The sequence below is a fragment of the Martes martes genome, assembly GCF_963455335.1.
Source record: "Martes martes genome assembly, chromosome: 12".
Classification (NCBI taxonomy): Eukaryota; Metazoa; Chordata; class Mammalia; order Carnivora; family Mustelidae; genus Martes; species Martes martes.
In genome coordinates, this window is record NC_137900.1 from 70,466,896 (window position 1) to 70,472,717 (window position 5,822).

The 5,822-nt window shown below is 35.3% G+C and overlaps 1 pseudogene across 1 annotated transcript; it reads right to left on the reverse strand.

The window, feature by feature from the left end:
• Window positions 1-3,836: 3,836 nt before the first annotated feature.
• Window positions 3,837-4,325, reverse strand: LOC308353635 (transcription factor BTF3-like; annotated as a pseudogene). Its single transcript has one exon. The product of its transcript is annotated as a transcription factor BTF3-like (transcript).
• Window positions 4,326-5,822: the final 1,497 nt, after the last annotated feature.

Genomic DNA, 5,822 nt, shown 5'->3' on the forward strand with positions numbered 1-5,822 from the left:
CCTTTGCCATTCAACTGTGAAATGTCCACCTCTTCATCAAACTTTGCTTAAGCCTTCATTCAATGCTCACTTTGAGTACAAACCTTATCAGTTGATTTCTATGCTTTCATGTTACCTACAATGTATGTGTTCTAATGTCTGTTCTTCACTCGTTAAGCAACTGTACGTTGTCTGTCTTGGAGGGGTTATGATGTTTTCAGTAGGAAGAATAATGCCTCATTGGAACTCAGGATAAAATTTGATACCTTCTTCATTCCTCTCATTGGCAATAATATTGAAACTTGGATGCTTCCTGTGGAAGTCCATTTAATTTCTTCCTGTGCTATCTCACTTCCAAACTGTTCTTGTTTTACCACTTCACACTAACTCTTATTTGGGCTATGTAATAATTTTTGATAAAAAGGGTAGGTGTTCTTCCCTGTATCTTTCTTCTCAGGCATAATTTCCACGGCCTTGGAGTCACCTAGGATGCTCTGTGGAGGCATGAATAATGTAAGAACCTGGAAGGCCTGGTAACTCTATACCTTTCTTAATAAAAGGCCAAGTGCAATTTAGAAATTCTGACTGAAGACACATTCCCCAGAACCATGTTCTCACCATACAGATCAGGAAACATAGCAGAGGGCCGGAAGTGAATAGCCTTTGCTCTAGGATCAGAGGTTACTTTTGTGTGACTTGCTACAAACATCATTATGTCTGATGCCCTGACCTATCCAAATGCTGGAAATTCCTTCCCCAGACCTACCTTTGGGACCTGCCTGGCTCAGACTGCCTCTGCTTGCTATTTAAACCTAACCTGAACAACATTCATCCAGTTTTGTTGGTTTCTCTGGGCTCAACCTATTGCCCTGCATTTCTAAAAGATGGAGAAGATGAGCTTTAATGGGAGACCCAACTGGTCAAAAGGGCTTGAAACTGAATCTAGAGGGAAAGTTAAGAACTGTCCAGATAAAACTACAAACCCAGGCACAGTGATGACCATGGCTGATATCCCTACCCTTTGTTCTGCCCCTGTGAAACTACTACCCATTTACACAGATCTGGTCATGCCATCACCCTACTCTAAGGTCTTCTAGGGTTTACAAATAACTCTGGGAAAAAAATTTAAAATCCTTAGCAGGACCTTTGAGGCAGTTTATGACCAAGTTTTAATCTATCATTCAGTCTCATTTCTTGCCACTTTTCATCCTGCCATTATGTTTCAGCCACATTGTAGTGACCTTTCCCTAATACACAGGGTTTTTTCACACACTTTTGTCTTCTTACATATGTCAGTACCTAGTTATAAATTGTCATTCTACTGTCTTTTGCTTGAAGAACACCTCTATAACTTTCAAAACCCATCAAGTCCCAATATAACCTTTCTTGGAAACTTTTCTCAGTATCTACAGCCAAAGATAATGGCTCCCTCCTGTATGTGTGTGTGTATATACACACACACACACACATATGTGTATATTTAATAATAATAATATATAAAAATATATTTTTATAATACATATTATAAATATATATTTATGATATAAAATAAATGTTAAAAATATAAATATATGTTTATATGTATATAAAATACCTATAAATATATATAAATATAAATATATATTTATATAAATATTTTATATTTATCTATAAATATAAAAATATGCATTTTAATAAAATAAAATAATATCTTTAATAATTATAACAAATATATATTTATTTATGAAAATATTTATATTTTTATATATTTGTAATTGTTAAATTACAAATTTGTTAAATTTTTAGGATAGGTTGGCAGGCTAGAAAACCTTGGGCAGGAACTGAATTTGTAGTTCACAGGTAGAATTTCTTTTTCTTCAGTGAAACCTCAGTTTTGCTCATAATGGTTTCCTCTGATTGAATGAAGCCCATCCAGATTATCAGAGATAATCTCCTTTAGTTAAAGTCAACTGATTGTAGATATTAACCACATCATCAAAATATTTTTTAAAGATTTAAATATTTATTTTAGAGAGTGAGGGCATGAGTGGGAAGGGTAGAGGGAGAGGGAGGGAGAGGGAGAGAGAATCGCAAGCAGACTCCACGCTGAGGGCAGAGCCTGATATGGAGCTGGATCCCAATACCCTGAGATTATGACCTGAGCCAAAGTCAAGAGTCAGATGCTTAGCCAGTTGCCCACCCAGGTGCCCCACATCTGTAAAATATTTTTATAGCCACACCTAGGTTAGTGTCTAATTGAATAACTATTATAGCCTAACCAAATTGACACATGAAATGAGGCATCACAGGGAGATAAAGTTATTATTATCCCATTGGAACCAAATTTTTCAAATATTTGGAAGCAGCTATAGCACAAGGATCTTACTTGGGGTCATATGGAATTTCTCATGGAAATATGTTTTCTTTATTGGTCACATATAGTAGATACTAAATATCCAGAAAGTATTTTAGGGATGTGTACATTACTTTTTCTATTAAAATATCAAAGAGGAGTGAAAATTACTGGGAATGATAAATATGGGGTAAATATAAAATTTCATTTTTTTCTCTTAATCTCATCATATATATATGTACATATATATAAATATTTGTTTATATAATTGACATCTAATATTCTATTAGTTTGGGGTATATATTATTGTCATTCAATATTTTTATACATTACAAAAATGATCCCCATGATATGGCTAGTTACCATCTGTCACCATACAAAGTTATCACAATATTATTGACTATATTGCTTATGCTATATATTACATCATGCTTTATTTATTTTATAACTGGGAGTTTGTACTCTTAATCCCTTTCATTTGTATTGACCACCCTCCTAAGCCCTCTCTACTCTGTAACCAATAGTTTGTTTCCTATATCCATGAGTCTTGTTTCTGTTTTGTAGTGTTCGTGCATTTGTTTTGGTTTTCACCTAGTGTAATACCCTCTAGGTCTATCCATGTTGTTATAAATGGCAAGCTTTCATTCCTTTTTTATGGTTGAGTAATATTCCGTTATATACACACACACACACACACACACACACACACACACACACATATCTATATATGTATAGATATATATATCTCCATATATAGATATATATGTATAGATATATATATAGATAGTTAGATAGATAGATAGATATACCACATCTTCTTTATTCATTCTTCTAGTGATGGACACTTAGATTGCGTCCATATTTGGCTATTGTAAATAATGTGGCAATGAACATAGGGATGCATAGCTCTTCATAGTAATGTTTTTGTTTTCTTTGGATAAATGCGAAAAAATGGAATTGCTGGATGCTATGGTACATTTGTTTTTAATTTTTTGAGGACTCCTCATACTGTTTATCATAGTGGCTGCACCAGTTTGCATTCCCACCAACAGTGCATGAGGGTCCCCTTTTCTTTACATCCTTGCCAACACTTACTATCTTTTGACTTTTTGGTAATGCTAGTCTGACAGGTGTGAGGTGATAGCTCATCATGGTTTTGATTTGTCATCCCTGACGATTAGTGATGTTGAGAATCTTTTCACATTCCTGTTAGCCATTTGTATGTTTTCTTTGGAAAAATGTCTGGTCAAGTCCTCCGCCCATTTTTTCCCCCTAGGCAAAGAACTTTATTAATCTTGTTTCAAACTTTATTCCCAGGCTTCTTCAGCTTAATTAGCTGCAAATAATGAATTGTGTATAAGCAAAAACTTAAAAGAGCTGCAGTGTCCAAGGGGCTTGGCTTAAAAATATTAGAGATCTAGATTTTATCAGATCCATGAACAAAATTTTAAAAAGCAGTCCTAATATAAAATAGCAGCTCCCAGTAACTTCTTCAAGTTTTATCTTCTTCAGAATTTGACTCAATTCAGTTTGCTTCATTCTTGGAAGCTTCATCAAAATTCTCCGCAAGATCTGGAACTTCATCATCCTCCTCCTCTCCGGTAGCAAGTGGTGCTTTTCCAGCCACAGATTGTTTGGGCAGAGCTTCAGCCAGTCTTAAACTAGTCAGACTGTCTGCACCAAGTTGGTTTAAGATACTGGGTAGCATTTCTGTCAGCTGCTTTGTCTCAGCATGGCCTGTAATGGTGAAAGTGTTCGCTGCGAGCGATGCCTGAACTTTGGGATTGTTAAAGTGGATCACTGTTCCTTAGTTTGTGAACATATTCACTTCTTCAATACCAGAGATATTGCTTACCCCTAACTTCTTTAAGGAGAACTGAAGTTTTTTTTTGTCATCCGCTGTAGCTGTTCTATGAACCACCTTCTTCTTTCGGCGAGCAGTTTCTTTCCCACCAATGCGCACTTGTGCTTGCAGTTTGGCGAGTTTCTCCTGGTTCATGATAGTTTCTTTCATCTTGTTGGAGCGGAAATGGGACCGCGAGGGGGACTAGGGTTGGCACTCAGGGGGTCTCTGGCGGACCAGCTGAGATTAGGTGCACACATGCAGGGATGCAAGATGGCAGCTAGAGCGCTCTCTGCCCATTTTTTAATTGAGTTGTTTGTTTTCATAAATTGTGTGAGTTCTTTATATATTTTGGATATTAACCCCTTATCTAATAGATCATTTGCAAATATTTTCTCCCATTCAGTAAGTTGCCTTTTGGGGTTTTTTTTGTTTGCTTTTTTCAGGCCCCCTGCTGAGCAGAGAGCCTGGGATCATGACCTGAGCCAAAGGCAGAAACTTAGCCCACTGAGCCACCCAGGCGCCCCACCTTTTTGTTTTGTTAATGATTTAGTTTGCTGTGCAAAACCTTTAGGTTGTAATCCAATTTGTTTATTTTAGCTTTTATTGCCCTTGCCTGATGAGACTTATCCAAAAAAATATTGCTAAGACCAGTATCAAAGATACGGGTTTTTTCTTGGAGATTTATGGTTTCAGGTCTTATATTCAGGTCTTTAATTTGAATTTATTTTTATATATGAGGTAAGATATTGGCCCAGTTTTGTTCTTTTGCATACAGCTCTCCATTTTTCCTGGCACCATTTATTGAAAGGACTGTTTTTCCTATTGTGTGTTCTTGCCTCTTTTGTCATTGATTAATTGACCACATATACATGAATTTATATCAGGACTCTCTATGCTAGTCCAGTGATCTGTATGTCTGTTTTGTGCCAGTACCATACTGTATTGATTACTGTAGCTTTGTAGTATAGTATGAAATCAGGAAGCGGTGATACCTCTGGCTTTTTCTTGCTCAAGATTGCTTTGGCTATTTGGAGTCTCTTGTGATTCCACACAAATTTTAGGATTCTTTGTTTTAGTTCTGTGAAAAACTGCCATTAGTATTTTCTGCAGGTTACCTTGAATTTCTAGATTGCTTGTGTAGCATGGACATTTTAACAATATTAATTTTTCCAATTCATAAGCACAAAATAACTATTTATGTTATCTTCAATTTCTTTCATCAGTGCCTTATAGTTTTCAGAGTACAGTTTTTTTCTCCAATTTGGTTAAATTTCGTTCTAGGCATTTTATTCTTTTTGATGCAATTGTAAATTATTTTCATAATTTATCCTTCTGGTAGCTCATTATTAATGAATAGAAATACAACCAATTTCTGTATGCTTATTTTGTATCCTGTGACAAAAATATATGTGATCAAAATATATGAATAATTAAAGCAAAGCTCATAACATTGTTTCACAGATTGTATAACATATATAGATGTAAAGTTTATGATAACTATAGCCTAAAGGATCAAGGGGACTAAATGGATTTTTACAGTTGACAATTTTCTACAGTAGACTGAAAAATCAAGAATGAATATTGTCATCCTAGGGCAATTACAAAATAAAAATGCAGTGATTTATAGTTAAGACTCCGTGATCCCAACCTTATTTATTTACCCAA